At 43.6% G+C, this 16,734-nt stretch overlaps 1 pseudogene; it reads right to left on the reverse strand.

Annotated features, from left to right (window-relative positions):
• Positions 1–1,171: 1,171 nt before the first annotated feature.
• Positions 1,172–1,637, reverse strand: LOC137379188 (small ribosomal subunit protein uS12-like; annotated as a pseudogene).
• Positions 1,638–16,734: the final 15,097 nt, after the last annotated feature.

Genomic DNA, 16,734 nt, shown 5'->3' on the forward strand with positions numbered 1-16,734 from the left:
TCATGGAAGTTAGCATCATCAGAGCAGATGCGTCGGAGACGGAGAAACTGGGAGAATGGAATGGAGTCCTTACAGGAGGTAGAGTGTGAAGAAGTGTAGTCGAGGTAGTTGTGGGAGTTGGTGGGCTTATAATGGATATTAGTAGACAACCTATCCCCAGAGATGGAGACAGAGAAGTCAAGGAAGGGAAGGGAAGTGTCAGAGATGGACCATGTGAAGGTGAGAGAAGGGTGGAAATTGGAAGCAAAGTTGATAAAGTTTTCCAGTTCGGGGCAGGAGCAGGAAACGGCACCGATACAGTCATCAATGTACCGGAAAAAGAGTTGGGGGAGGGGGCCTGAGTAGGACTGGAACAAAGAATGCTCGACACATCCCACAAAAAGACAGGCATAACTAGGACTCATGCGGGTAGCCATAGCGACACCTTTTACTTGAAGGAAGTGCGTGGAGTTGAAGGAGAAGTTGTTCAATGTGAGAACCAGTTCAGCCAGGCAGAGGAGGGTGGTGGTGGATGGGGACTGGTTGGGCCTCTGTTCCAGGAAGAAGCAGAGAGCCCTCAAACCATCTTGGTGGGGGATGGAGGTGTAGAGCGATTGGACGTCCATAGTGAAGCTTATAACCTGTTACATTTTTAATATTTGTCAGTTCCGAAGAAGGGTTACTGACCCGAAACGTTAACTCTGCTTCTCTTTCCACAGATGCTGCCAGATCTGCTGAGTGGTTCCAACATTTCTTGTTTTTATTACAGGATGAAAGCATCTGGCTGCTCTGAGAATAGGGGGAATATACCGATATGATGGTCTGTGCATGCTCACATATCATCTGGACCTTGACAGTGGTACTCCTTGCGGTTCTGGTCCATCTCCCTGTTGAGATATGGTGCCCACAGAGCCATGTACGTGAGTTGATGGCTTCCTGCGTCATTGGGGATCCTGCTACCCTGCAAAGCCACAGGCCTGGTCCTCCTGCTTCTCTCTGGTAAGAGATAAGACTATGAAGTCCCCTCCTAGTGTACAGGGCCCCTGTGACCTCCCTACAGTGATATACGGTGAACTGTGATATGTTGGCAATGCCATTAGCTTCCGCCTGGAAGGATTCACTTACATAGAGATTGAGGGTGACAGTGATCTTCAAGGCCAATGGCAGTGCTGTCCTTGCCTTGCTCTTTTTTTTTAATTTTAAAATGTTTTATTTTCAATCTTCGTTAATATACTGAAAAGTTTAAGGTCTTGGTCTCTCCTTCTTGCCTTTGTACAGGGCCAACAGAGATACGTTGGCTACTTTCACCACCTTGAAATGAACACCAGGAATATCACCAACGGCATGGCCCTTACGACCAAAACCAGGGACCACAACTTCATCATTTTCCTCAATAAAATTCAAACAACCATCATTTGGAACAAAAGCTGTGATTTTCCTCCCATTCTTAATAAACACACTTTCAGATGGCAGAATTGGGCTGCTTAGCCTCAACACCAACTTTTTCCAAGACTATTCCTTTGGCATGGGATGCACCACCAAATGGGTTGGCCTTCAGAGCAGTCCCCAAGTGGGCCTTCTAGTACTGCTTATCATGCCATTTCTGAGCGAAGGTTACGTAACTTTCCGGCTGTACGAAGACTACGGCACTTACCCATAGTCACAGCTGCAGGTCTGGTTGGAGGAGGCAGCACAGTTCAGTCACCACTTATTGGTGAAACATAGGCACTGCTCTTGGCTGAGGGAGGCAAGGGAAGTGTTCCCTGAAGACCCTTGATGGGTACAGCCTTCTATTGAGAGCCCTACTCCTCCTCCCTCTACACACAGCTTTCCTTCTCTGCTGCCTATGCCCCATCTTTTTTTTTATTCGTTCATGGGATGTGGGCTTCACTGGCTAGGCCAGCATTTGTTGCCCTCTGTCATGCTGCAGCCCAAAAGGGACTGTACACAGTCCCCATGAGTGATAGCAGGATTTCTGCTGACAGGCCTTTAAACTCCTCTGAACTACTTGTTAAAGCCCAGCACCACCCTCTTCTGACTGCAACAACTTTTCAGAACTCCTCCAACAACAGTGCACAGTACTTCCAATAACTCTGCAGCAGCAAAAGAAAGTCAAAAGCACCGCACCCGAAAGCCCCATGGTTACCTCTTTAAATAGTGCTCGTGGAGGGTGTCCCTCATGCAGGTGAATGCATGTTCAGAGAGGATGGTAACAGAACCTGTGAGGTCCAAAATGGCAGGTTGTGCACCAAATCAGCATTAGACACTGAGTGACGTCATATAATCTGCCCACTCTACATGCTTTGGAACATGTACAGCATCCCTGCACTACCGCCTTTACAATCATGGATCGCCATTAAGTGACTGGAAGCGACTCAGCTGCCATTTTCTGCTTTCTGGGCTTCCATAACATCAACACCAGCAATGCTACGGAGCTGAATTTTCTGGCTGTGATGTAACAGGTCTTTGCCCCCTTTTCCTCTTTGTTGCACTTGGAAACCAAGCATTTCCCAAGGGCAGCCAAGAGCAAAGTCAGCTGTTATATATTTATAATAAAAATCCCCAGTGGTCATTCTTCAGACTACTAGAAAAGATCGGATGTCCACCAAAGCTACTAAGTATCATCACCTCATTCCATGACAATATGAAAGGCACAATTCAACATGGTGGCTCCTCATCAGAGCCCTTTCCAATCCTGAGTGGTGTGAAACAGGGCTGTGTTCTCGCACCCACACTTTTTGGGATTTTCTTCTCCCTGCTGCTTTCACATGCGTTCAAATCCTCTGAAGAAGGAATTTTCCTCCACACAAGATCAGGGGGCAGGTTGTTCAACCTTGCCCGTCTAAGAGCGAAGTCCAAAGTACGGAAAGTCCTCATCAGAGAACTCCTCTTTGCTGACGATGCTGCTTTAACATCTCACACTGAAGAATGCCTGCAGAGTCTCATCGACAGGTTTGCGTCTGCCTGCAATGAATTTGGCCTAACCATCAGCCTCAAGAAAACGAACATCATGGGGCAGGATGTCAGAAATGCTCCATCCATCAATATTGGCGACCACGCTCTGGAAGTGGTTCAAGAGTTCACCTACCTAGGCTCAACTATCACCAGTAACCTGTCTCTAGATGCAGAAATCAACAAGCGCATGGGTAAGGCTTCCACTGCTATGTTCAGACTGGCCAAGAGAGTGTGGGAAAATGGCGCACTGACACGGAACACAAAAGTCCGAGTGTATCAGGCCTGTGTCCTCAGTACCTTGCTCTACGGCAGCGAGGCCTGGACAACGTATGCCAGCCAAGAGCGACGTCTCAATTCATTCCATCTTCGCTGCCTTCGGAGAATTCTTGGCATCAGGTGGCAGGACTATATCTCCAACACAGAAGTCCTTGAAGCGGCCAACATCCCCAGCTTATACACACTACTGAGTCAGCGGCGCTTGAGATGGCTTGGCCATGTGAGCCGCATGGAAGATGGCAGGATCCCCAAAGACACATTGTACAGCGAGCTCGCCACTGGTATCAGACCCACCGGCCGTCCATGTCTCCGTTATAAAGACGTCTGCAAACGCGACATGAAATCGTGTGACATTGATCACAAGTCGTGGGAGTCAGTTGCCAGCATTCGCCAGAGCTGGCGGGCAGCCATAAAGACAGGGCTAAATTGTGGCGAGTCGAAGAGACTTAGTAGTTGGCAGGAAAAAAGACAGAGGCGCAAGGGGAGAGCCAACTGTGCAACAGCCCCAACAAACAAATTTCTCTGCAGCACCTGTGGAAGAGCCTGTCACTCCAGAATTGGCCTTTATAGCCACTCCAGGCGCTGCTTCACAAACCACTGACCACCTCCAGGCGCGTATCCATTGTCTCTCGAGATAAGGAGGCCCAAAAGAAAAGAACCTGCTGGTAAACTTACAGGATCAGACTGGCTTCCTGTTTTATAGCCTGTTTTATTTTACTTTCTATTGAAGTCAATTGGAAGTAAAATCTGGTGGGGTGTAAGATGGGTGGCATATCTAATCCCGTCAGGTTCCCGCCATGTGGGTTCAGTCAAAAGTATCACCCCGATGTCTATCTTCCTTTAGCCTACACTGCTATCCTACCTTATACACTGCTTTGTCAGAAGTCTGTTATATCTCAAATATGTTTTGCAGCACCATGAGACATGCAGTTCTATATATCAATTGTAGTAACCAATGAACAGATCTCTTTTATTTGAAAATTCATGTACAAAACAACATTAATCTGCTCAGGTAAAGGTAGGTATCATTCTTAGACTATCTGTGCCTTAGTTATTATCAGTGTAGTCAGGGATGCAGATATCAGTTAGTACCAGAGGAATTTTCATGACTGAAAAGTTCTCTAGGTTACCTTTATGTACTTGTTAATATTCTCATTGCCATATTTATCTCCAGGAGATTCCACATTTCATGATTTATAAAATGCCAACTTTTCCATACGGAGTATGGCCTGTTGCACCAGCCCGCCTCTCCCCACCCCCGACCTCACCGTCGACAAGTCTTTTGCACTTTTAACCGACCTGTACCTTCCTGTCTCCTGCTATCCATAACACTTCTTCCCATAAAATAAAAACCCACATTCCATATGAGTTCAGCTATTACACATTCTGCACCACCTTTTCCCATTTCAAGTGTAATAAATGGTGCAAAAATATTTCTCTTTAAAATGCTGCATGGTTATTAATTTGTCACTATGTTTTCATATTAGGAACATTTCCTATTGAAGAAACATTTTGTAGATGGAGTAGCTGCTTATAGCATTTTTTTCTTGTATCTTTTCTCTCAACCTTATTGCCTTTTTTCATGTAGCCACTAGCCATACCATTAAGAACAAATACTTCATGGTATCTTTATTTGCACCTATGAATTTTTCACATTCCCTCTTCTATGCTACATTCTCACTGTAAGCAATAATCTGTCATGTAAGCCATAATGTTGCTGGGCAGAAATGATTCTGGCTTGATGAAGCCTATATCTTTGATTGAAAATGAAGACATGACATGATATTAAAATCTGCACTGCACAAAGACACCAAAGTCATTGAAAGAACAAGCTTGTGCATGAGATAAAAGATCTTCACTTTCTCATTTTAAAAAGTGGAATATTTATTATTGCATGACTGCACAATGATGATTTAGGATTCACTGTTTGAAGATACTAAAAAATTTACTTGCACTCAATGTTTTTCATTTTTCCCCAATGTCTTCCTCATTCTGCTTCCTAAAATGTTGTTTCATGCTGGGATAAGGTTTCAGATGCACAGCAGCCCTCTGCACCACATCCGAGTCGCAATTTTTCATGTATGAACTAAACACTGAGTATTGGCAAGCTATTTGTTTACCGAGACATCAAGGCTAAGGCTGATCCTATCTTCACTGTAATCCACAGTTGCATGATTTCCAGCAGTATTCACTGGCAAGCAACGAGGATTGGGAATCCTCACTGATTTTTCAGTTCCCAAGCCCAGGCATGCTGAGTTGAATTGTAGCATGTCCACCTCTGCCTTGTTCAGCTAAGTAAGCACAGATGAAAGGATTGAACTTGGAAATTCTTGGCTTCCTTGTGTTATGACCATGTGAGAAAGGTGTCCAGGGGTCCCTTTCAGCCTTCAACTTTTCTTACTGGAACAGGATTTAATTTTAAACACACCGTGTTTTGAGCTCCCCCTTGGTGAATCCTTGTTCACCGCTTTCCAATTATAAGGCAAGGAAATGAGCACAAACAGGCTTTCTTAGTTTTAAAGAAGAAAAGTGAAATTTATTAAAACTTAAATTTAAACTCTAATTCGGTTACCACCTACGGATACACACCGGGCCCCACGCTAGCATGCATTCGCGATATGCACATGCAAATAGAGACAGAAAAGAGCAGAAGAAAAATAAAGTGGAGAGGTTTGAGGCAATATCTGAAGAGTTTCTTGTTGTTGTTGAGCTTCGAGCTCACTGTAGAGTCCTTTTGTAGGTAGTTCTTGCCTATAGGTAATTATTACTTTTCGTTGGGGCCCAGTATTCTTCTTTAACCTTGTTCACTGTGGGAGACTTTTCTCTCTTGGGGTTCCTGTGTCTTAAATGGATTCCAAAGCTGGTGAGAAAAAGATGAGAGCAGACAGGAGAGAGATGTTCTCAATCCAGGAGCTTTCTGACTTCAAACGCTGTTTTCTCCAATTTAAAACTCTCAGTTCAAAACTCTGCAACAGCCAGTTAGTCATGTGACTAAACTGTTCTGACCACGTCTGTTCTGTATATTGGGAGCAGGGACTGGTTCATTTGCTCCAACACTGTCTGCTCGTATGCAAAACTGTCTTTTCAGCCAGGGGCTTGGCAACCCCTTGTAATAGGCCTTCTTTTCTTCCCAGCAACAATTTGAAGTTTAATGTCCATGTGGCAAAATTAATGTGCCTCATTCTTGGCAGGTTGGGGCCTGCATGACACTTGGATCAGTGTCCTGCTGGATATTGATTGAACTACCGAGTCACTCGGGGTGCATGCAATTCATTTTTAACGTACATCCTAATGTAACAAAGCTGAGCATGTTCCATGTAAATCACTGGGTTAGATTTTCTAATCAGGCTCCAATTGTGCGGTGGTTGGATGATGCGTTATTAGCACCTACCCAAACATTAATGCGCTGACCACATTTTTTCAAGTCAACTTCATTTACAAAGTATGGGTGAGCTCCAACATGCTGAGGCTGGTGTTGGGAGATCTTTGGAGTTGATGATTAATTGCATGTAAGAAGCCCTTAAAGGGCTGTTTACAAGGAGTCATAGACAAATTTAAAGGGAAATGGCCACTTAAAGGTAGAGTTGATTGAAATTACAGTTTTTATATATTTCAGCTATTGGAAAGGTTGCACAATAAATGTGGAGCCAAAAACATAGGAAATGATAAGAGTAGTTAAGATGGACATCCATCTGACCAATCCCAAAACTGCTACCTATCAATTATTACTCTCTCAATTATCTATGCAATTCTTCCTTAAGTTCTTCTACACAATCTGAGTACATGGACTGGATTTTGTTATCGCGGTAGGGGTTCCACTGAAAGGCCAGAAAGCGTCCCTGCTTCGACAGTCTGTGGGACCCAGGGCCACATCTTGCCCATATCTCGGAAAGACTGGATGATTCTGGTAAGCCCTTCTGCTATCTCCACCCCCAATTACTTTAGCAACCTTGGATGCAAGCCAACTGTTCCAGGCGACTTATCCACTCTAAGTACAGCCAGCCTTTCCAGTACCTCCTGCCTCTCAATTTTTACCTCATCCATTACCTCTACCATCTCCGCTTCTACTGATATTTTGTCAGCATTTTCTTCCATAGTTAAACATCAATACAAAGTACTCATTAAGTATTTTAGCCTTGCTTTGCACCTCTAAGCATATATATCCCCTTTGTCCTTAATAGGGCCTGTTGTGATAGCACTGTAACAGTGTAAGTGCTCCACACATCATCACAGGAAGTGATGTCATCCAATATGTGATCAGTTTTGGTCCCCCTACCGTTCACCCTTGTTGGACTATACCTAACCTGTACATGAAACATCTCTTCCTTAAAGATAACCTGTTGCTCTGTTACAGTCTTTTCTGTCAGTCTTTGGTTCCACTTTACCCTAGCTTGATCCCTTCTCATCCCATTGAAGTTAGCCCTCTTCCAATTTAGAAGTTCTACTTTAGATTGTTCCTTGCTCTTCTCCATTACTAGTCTAAACCTTATGATACAATGATCACTCTTACTCAAGTGTTCTCCCACAGATACTTGGTCAACATCATTTCCCAGCACCAGATCCAGCAATGCCTCCTTCCTAGTTGGACCGAGAACATACTAGTCAAGGAAGTACTCATGAACACATTTCAGAAATTCCTCCCTCTCCTTACCCTTTACTCAAATACTATCCCAAACAATATTTAGGTAATTAAAGTCGCCCAATATCACCATGCTTTATTTCTTGCATATCTCTGTGATTTCCCTGCAGATCTGCTCTTCTATCCCTCTCACCGTTTGGAGGCCTACAAAATACCCCCAGAAACATGTTGATTCCCTTTTGGCTTCTCAACTCCAATCAAATGGATTATGTCCTTGCCCTCAAGGATATCTTTTCTATCCTACACAATAATGTCTTCCCTGTACTGCCACCCCGCCTCCCTTTTTGACTTCCCTATCTTTTCTGAAGACTTTGTATCCTTGAATATTAAACGCCTAGTCCTCACCATTTTTCGGCCACATTTCCATTATTGCCACTACATAATATTCCCACATGCCTATTTGTGCTTGTAGCTCACCAATCGTATTCACCACACATTGTGCATTTACATACATGGATTGTAAACCTGTCTTTGCATTCCTAGAAGTCCTTCTTAGTCTGCTCCTATCTAATATGGTACTACTTCCTTCTCCAGTACTATCCAACACTCTCACTAGTCTATTCTGCACATTCACCACCTTCTGTGTAAAGTAGTCAAGTCTAAATATATGTGTACCTTCTCTCTTCTAAACTTGTGCGCACGTTCCCTGTTTTAGATGTTAAGGCATTCTCAAGTATATTCTCAGGGATCAATTTATCCATTCTCTTAAGAACCTTGAATCCTAAGCCTTCTCTTATTCAGAGTAAACAATTCCAGGACCTTCAATTTCTTTTCATCACTCAGATACTTTAAGCTAGGGTTCCATTTGGTTGCCTTTATTGACACCGCCTGCAATGCCCGACTATCCTCACTTTAGAAGAACCAGAGTCCTAAGCGCGAACACACCGGTGCATCGCACAGACTCATTGGCCGGAATTTTACAGCCCCCCAACAAGTGGGCTGGTCGTGGTGGGGGAGCCATAAAATTTATTAGGAGGCATGGGCAGTGCCAACACCCTCCCACTGCAATTTTACACAGGGCGGCAGCGGCGAGAAACGGCCCACTCGCCCCAGGTCAATCAAGGCCCGTATGTGGCCAATTAACTGCTACTTAAGGGCCTCCTCCCACCGCCACTGGTATTTTACCTGCACGGAGTGGGTGGCAAAGGCTCCGAGAAGGCCGTCAGGTGCCTTCTTGTGCACTGGAGGGGGGGCCCTCCTGAACGGGCTCCCTGTGCCCAATGAAGAGGCCTGCCCCGAAGCCCCAACTGCCCCCACTACACAACACTCCACCCCCCACACCACCTCCCCCCCACAACCGACCCCCCTGCCTCACTGGGACACGGCTGATTGTTCCCGGCAAGGCCCCAAAAACTTACATGGGCCGTCCTTCACCTTGCTTTCAATGGCTGTGTGTAGTCTCAGCAGTAGCCACCACCTCCGGTGACGCTGCTGGGACTAAAGCTGCCAGCCCGCTGATTGGCCGGCAGCTCCATCAGGTGGGACTTCCTGCCTCATGGAGGTGGAAGTCCCGCCCAAGACTAATTAAGAGCCTGGGGAGCGAAAAATCCCAGCATGGCTGCAATCCAGCTCTGAAGCTTGCCTCCTATTCCATACCTTCCTACCTTGTAGACTAATCACTGCGTGGCAAGGTATCAAAAACTTCCCTGAAATCTAGATGCATGGCATCCACAGGATATCCATTGTTAACATTTTCCTTAATTTCTTGAAGAACTCCTGTGAATTTGTTAGGCAAGACCTCTTTCCCAGAAATCCATGTTGATGTGCTCTTACCACTCCACCTCCATCTAGTCATTCCATTCTCCCCTTTTTCAGGAGGCCTTTTAATACTTTACTTGCAACAGCCATGAGATTCACTGGCATGAAGCTTGCTGGGTTGTCATATGCTTCTTTTTAAAGACTGGTGTTAGGTTAGCAGCTTTTCAGTCCCTGGGCATTATCATTTCAAATGATTCCCTCAAAATAGTGGTAAGAATGTGGCCACTTTCACTTGCTACTTTTTTAAGCACTTTTATACGAACTTATTCAGATCCAGTGCATTTAATTTCTTTAGCCTATCAGTGACCGTCTTATATGAAATGTGTATTTCTTTAACTGTTTCCTCTGCTTTCCCCAAACCCAACATCCTCCAACCCCCCTCACCCCTTTCAACTTTCCTGAACACACAAGAAAAATAATAAATTCACCAGGTCTATCCCTTGGTCAATTGATATTGTCACCTTTGGGATCTTGCAGTGGCCTCACCATTTTCTTTTTCAACTGACTTGTTGTGAAATAATATGAGGATAGGAAAAGACATTGGAAACAGAGCCATAACATAAATAGGTTCAAGATAAAAACTGAAAAGGTGAGTAAACATTCAAAGTTCAAAGCACCTGGCTGAGAAAAAGAAGTTCTAATGAAATAAAAAGGAAACTAGCCCAAGAATCTGAAAACAACAAACACTGGGAACATTTCAAACAGGAGATGATTAGGCTATAAACTCGAAATATTTCCACAAGAGGTAAAGGGGCGTATCAAAAGCCTGAGTTCCTTGATAAATAGGGAAATTAAAATTAAAGTGAGACTTTAAAAAGGCATATGATAAATTAGGGCATTGACAGAAACAAAGATCAAGAGGATTGAAATGCAAAGGGGAGCCACAAATCAAAGAATTGTGCTGTGAGGCAAATAACAAAGAGAAACAGAGACATCTGAGCACAAAAAAAGTTTTAAAAAATGTTAAAGCATAGGTGTTATTAGATACAGAAAAAGGAAATTTTATAGAGGAGGAAGTAAAGAGGGAGATAATGAGTAAAATCTGTTATTCCCATTTACACCTCCTCCAGGCCCATCTTTTGTTTCTTTACTTGTCCCATTATGATATCATTTGCTTTGTACCTTATCCCTCCAGTCATTTAATCTCTTCTGCCTTCCACCTTATCACAGGCCTTTCCTTTTGTTCTCTCTCCCCTTTCTCTGTCTCTTTACTTACTTAAAACCTGCTACATCTCTAACTTTTTCCAGTTCTGACGAAAGATCATTGACCTGAATCATTAACTCTGTTCCTCTCACCACAGATGCTGTCAGACCTGCTGAGTTTTTCCAGCATGTTCTGTTTTCATTCCAGATTTCCAACATCCACAGTATTTTACTTTTATATATCAAATAAGTACATTGCCTTGGTTTTCACAGAGGCTTCTGATAGTCGGAATGAAAATGTATGGGAGCTGGGGATGATAGACCAACAGTCAAAAAGGATGAAAAAGTTGCTGGAATTCTATTGTGGAAAAGACACTGGGCTCTGATGGTGATGCACCTTATAATTCTGCGAGAAATATGACAGAAAAGACAGACTCATTGATAAACAAACATCTTAGATATGGAAGGTGTGCCAGAGAATTAGAGGGTTCACAAGGTAACACCATTATTCAAAAAGGAAGAAAGTGAGAAACTGCAAAATTTACAGACCAGTCATCCTAGCATTGGAAATAAGCTTCTCCATGTTGTAATAACAGATAAAATTAATACTCAGAAAGGCACAGGCTAATTAAGGCCTGTAAATGGCAAGCCATTTCTGATAAATTTAATAGAGTTCTTTGAGTAAGAGTTAACACTGTATTGATAAAACAAATACTGTAAATGTTACTTACATGAATTTTCAAAAGGTGTTGGAAAGGAGCCACGGTAGGAGGCTGGTTGATAAAATTAAGGTGTACAGTACTCAAGGCAATGTGGCAGCATGGATAGGGAGTTAGTTGAAGGACAGTTAACAAGAAACAAGAAAGCAGTTAATGGATATATTTCAGTTGTGAACAGTGGCATTCGAACTTGGGTGGGGGAAGGCACAATATCAATATCTGCAGATGACACAAAAATATATAGCTAAATGAAGTAAATAATTCTAGCCTATACAAAACAACTGGTTAGGCCACATTTGAAGCGTTATGTTCAATTTTGGACACCCTACTTTAAGAAGGATGTCAAAGCCAACGAGATGGTATAGAACACCTTTACTAGGGTAATAGCAGGGATGAACGTCTTTAGTTCTAAGGAGAAATTGGAGAACTAGTGATGTTTTCACTGGAATAGAGAAGGTTAACAAGAAAGTCAGACAGAGGCATTCAAAATTATAAATTATTTTTATAAGATTAATAGGAGAAAAACATTTTCACTGATCAATGAGCTGCTAAGTACAGAGCATAAATTTTAAATCATTGCAAAAGAATGAAATAAGGCAGTAGAAAGTTATTTTTATGCCGAGGGTCGTTAGCACATGGAATGCACTACCAGAAACAGGGGTAAAAGCAGAACCCATAGTAGCTTTCAAAGGGAAGTAGATAAATATTTTAAAAAGATACATTTTAAACAATATGGGAAAATTACAAAAAAAGCGGGACTAAATGGATACTCTTTTGGAGACCTGGCACAGGTCTTGGTTCTGTGGGCTCGATTGCCTCCTTCTGTGCTGTATAATTCCATTATTCTATGATACTTACATAAATAGTTGATATTTCTTTAAATATCCCCTCCTATCCTAACCTCATTATTATTTTAACTTCTGACCAGTCTCCTAACCTTATTTGCCTTGTTTTCATATTCATCTTCGTCTACTCTGTTCTCAAAGTATAAAGCTTCTGGTAGCAATCAGATTTTTGCCCATATTCCCCACATTAAAGAAATAACTTACATTCACACAGCACTTTATCACATCCTCAGGGCATCCCAAAATGCTTTACAACCAATGGATTATATTTGGAGTGCCATCACTGTTGTTAAGCAGTCAAGCACAGCAGCCGATTTGTACATAGGTTCTACTCACAAATGAATGAATGATCAGATAATACACCTCAAAAGTATTTCATTGGCCATATAGAGCTTCAGGAATTCCTATGGTCATGAAAGGTGTTATATAAATGCAAGTTCGAAATCTGTTTTTGGTGATGTTGGCTAAAGGAAGAACATTGGCCAGGTCACTGCTCTCTGCTCTTCTTCAAATAGTGGCATGGGCTCTTTCATATTCCCCTGAGAAGGCAGAGAGAGTCCCAGTTTAATTTCCCACCCGAAAAACATACCTCAGAGCTTCCTCAGAAGTGTCAGCCAGATTGAACTCACAACCTCCTCAGTCAGAGATGAGAGTACCAACAGTGCAAAGCTGACACTTCCTATTACTTCCACTGTTGCCCATATCGGTCTTTTCACTTGATTACCTTCCTTCATGAGTGTTATATATTGCACTCTGTGTATAGTATTTCAAAACAAGGTCCATTGCTAGTTTCATTCGACCACCCCTCATAATCTCCCTTTCAAATGTTTAATTTTTTTATGCTCAATTGTTTTCCCATCATAAACTGTAACATTAAATTTCCCCATATTGTGGTCACGACTGCCGAGGTGTTCTCTGACTCTGACCTGCTCTGCCATCTCCTGGTTGTTATTTAATATCATGTCCAATAGCACCCATGGGTCATGTGAATTTCTTGACCAATTGTTTCATGTCACAATTCAATTTTGTGCCCAGGATCATATTTTCACTCCTATTTCACCCTTTACAGATTCCCAATCTGTCTCTAAATTAAGGTAGCCATAACAACTGCATCCCTGCCTGTACACACTTCTGTTGGTTCAATCCAGCCTCCTGACCTAGTTTACTTCTTTTCCATCCTTTTATGTATCTCATCCCTATTACATGGTTTTACCCAGTCAGGCCATATATATCCATTTCCATTATAATCAAGTTATTTTACACATAAAAGGCTACACACTCTACCAGTCGCCTTTCCCATCTCTACAATGTATTGTATCATTATTAAATCAGCTCTCTGTGAGTCCATGATATCACCAACTCCCTCTCCAGTATGGATCTCCTGCTTTCCTCTTTTCTAAGATTCTGAGAGTTGGACTTTCTGTATCTGCTGCCACCTGATTTTGTGTGATATTGGGTGATTGGTCCAGGGGCTGGGCTGGGGAACTATGCCACCAACTGCCTAAGATTTTCCTACCAGGAAAGATGGTGGCTGTTGAAGGCATTTACTGATACTTGGGTGAGTGTATTCAAAATACAGGTTAAAGATGGGAAAAAGTCACTCAGTGGACCTCCCTTCGTTAGCACCTTAGCATCAGCACATTTAAAACACAGGCATTTTAAACAGGCATTCACTCCTAACCAGGCCAAATTTTCTTCTTTACTTTCAGCAAAAACGCATTGTTAGTTTCAGTCAGTCGGCTTATCACAGGAAACTAAATCCATAGCCAAGGTAGAGTAATGCAACATCCTAACCCAATTTAATGACTGTGGAGTGGAAATCATTCTCAGAATTATGTGGTAAAAGGAGAGATAGCCCTGCTTTTCACTCCAGTGCACCCTCCCTGCATGACATCATTGTAGCCTCTCTGGAAATGAGGCAGATTAACTGAACTTGAGGGCACAGCTGACTATTACTGCGACTCACAGCTCAGGAGAATGCAAGGGCACCCCAAGGTGGAGGCACCCTCTGATGATGTAGAAACATTTTAAAATTTGTGGCCACAGGTGCCAGGCCATCATTAAAGAGGGGGAACCCCTCCATAGGATGGCCTGTGGCCACAGATGTGGCCCTGTGGCAGAAGCAACTCCAGGAGGGGCTGGTGGGGTATAAATAAAGGAGGCTTCGCTGGTCCTCTGGCCTGCTGTTGGGAGGCCACCTCCAAGGATCTACTGGGCTTCGTCCACAGTGGGGCCCACCCACCGCCGATAAAATCCCAGCAGCGTCCCTAATCTGGTCCCAAGTGGCCAGTTAATTGGCACTAACTGCCTACCTGCTACTGCCGATATAAAATGGGCATTGCCTGTGGAGGTGTAACAGGTGCTGGAATCTCATCCAAGTAATGTTACCGAGTACCAAACTCCAATTTCAGCCTGGCCTCAGGCCAGTTGGTCAGGAGGCGAGGTAAGAGTGACTGCCCTTGGCATCAAGGCAGCATTTGACTGAGTGTGGCATTGACGAACTGAGTAAAATTGAAGTCAATAAGAATCAGGGGAAAACTCACAACTGGCTGGAGTTATACCTAGTACAAAGGAAGATGGCTGTGGTGGTTGGAGGCCAATCATCTCAGCCCCAGGACATCACTGCAGGAGTTCCTCAGGGTAGTGCCCTAGCCTCAACCATCTTCAACTGCTTCATCAATGACCTTCCCTCCATCATAAGGTCAGAAGTGGGGATGTTTGCTGATGATTGCACAGTGTTCAGTTCCATTCGCAACTCCTCAGATACTGAAACAGTCCGTGTCCAGATGCAACAAGAACTGGACAACATTCAGGCTTGGGCTGATAAGTGGCAAGTAACATTCAACCGCAAAAGTGCCAGGCAATGACCATCTCTGACAAGGGAGAATCTAACCACCTTCCCTCAACATTCAAAAGCATTACCATCGTTGAATCCCCACCACCAATATCCTGGGAGTCACCATTGACCCAATACCTAACTGGACCAGCCACTTAAATACTATGGCTAAGAGCAGGTCAGAGGCTGGGTATTCTGTGGCAAGTAACTTATCTCCTGTCTCCCCAAAGCCATGCAAGCATCTACAAGGCACAAGTCAGTTGTAGAATGGAATACTCCCCACTTGCTTGGATGATTGCAACTCCAACAACACTCAAGAAGCTCAACACCATCCAGGACAAAGCAGCCCACTTGATTGGCACCCCACCCACCAACTTAAGCATTCACTCCATCTGCCGCTGGCACACAATGTCTGCTCTAAATGTTTTATGTTGTGTGCGGCCTGTTCATTTGAATGTGCAGTAACTTTAAATTTTTTTGGCACAGCCCCTCATGCACAATATCTTAAAGGTAATAATTTGTGAGCAGCCTGAGAGGCACCTTCTGTGTTGTTGGGTGGTCGCATGGGTGCAGCTTACAAAGAACACTGTCAGTGCACCATGGCTGGAGTGTGTATCATCTACAAGATGCACTGCAGCAATCTGCTGAGGCTCTTTCTACAGCACCTTACAAACCTACGGCCACGACTACCTAGAAGGACAAGGGAAGCAGGTTCAAGAGCAAAATACTACAATTGCTGGAAATCCGAAATCAAGACAAAAATGTTGGAAATACTCAGCAGGCCTGGCAGCATCTGTAGAGACAGAAACAGAGTTAATGTGTCCAAGTCAATGAACTTTCATCAGAACTGGGAAAAGTCATCAATGTAATAGATTTTAAGCAGGTGAAATGGGGGAGGGTGGGAAAAAGAACAAAAGGGAAGATCTGTGATAGGGTGGAAAACAGGAGAGATTGAATGACAGAAGAGTAAGTCGTGCCAAAGGAAGTGGTGATGGGGCAAGAAAACAAACAAGGAAACAAAACATGTGCCTAGAGTAGGTGTGCTGCTGTCCAAAAGCAAAAACAAGAGAAAAACTGAAACATGCAAAGAAAAGGAAGCAAAATGGGGGCAGAGAGTATGGTCTGAAATTGTTAAACTTAGTGTTGAGTCTGGAAGGCTGTAAAGTGCCTAATAAAAATATGAGGTCCTGTTCCTCGAGCTTACATTGAGCTTCATTGGAACACTGCATTCGGCCAAGAAGAGAGAGGTCAGCGTGAGAGCCAGGTGGAGACTTAAAATAACAGGCAACCTGTAGCTCAGGATCATGGTTGCAGACTGAATGGAGGTGCTCTGCAAAGCAGCCGCCCAATCGGAGTTTGGTCTCCCCAGTGTAATGCAGATCGCAGCAAATACAATATATTAAATTGACAGTACATGTAAATTGCTCTTTCAACTGGAAGGAGTGTTTCTGGCCTTGGACGGTGAGGAGAGAGGAGGTAAAAGGGTAGGTTGCATCTCCTGCATTTGCATGGAAAGGTGCTGTGGGAAGGGGACAGATGTTGGGGGGTGATAGAGGAGTGGACCAGGATGTCACAGAAGGAACA

The sequence above is a fragment of the Heterodontus francisci genome, chromosome 17 (assembly GCF_036365525.1).
Source record: "Heterodontus francisci isolate sHetFra1 chromosome 17, sHetFra1.hap1, whole genome shotgun sequence".
Classification (NCBI taxonomy): Eukaryota; Metazoa; Chordata; class Chondrichthyes; order Heterodontiformes; family Heterodontidae; genus Heterodontus; species Heterodontus francisci.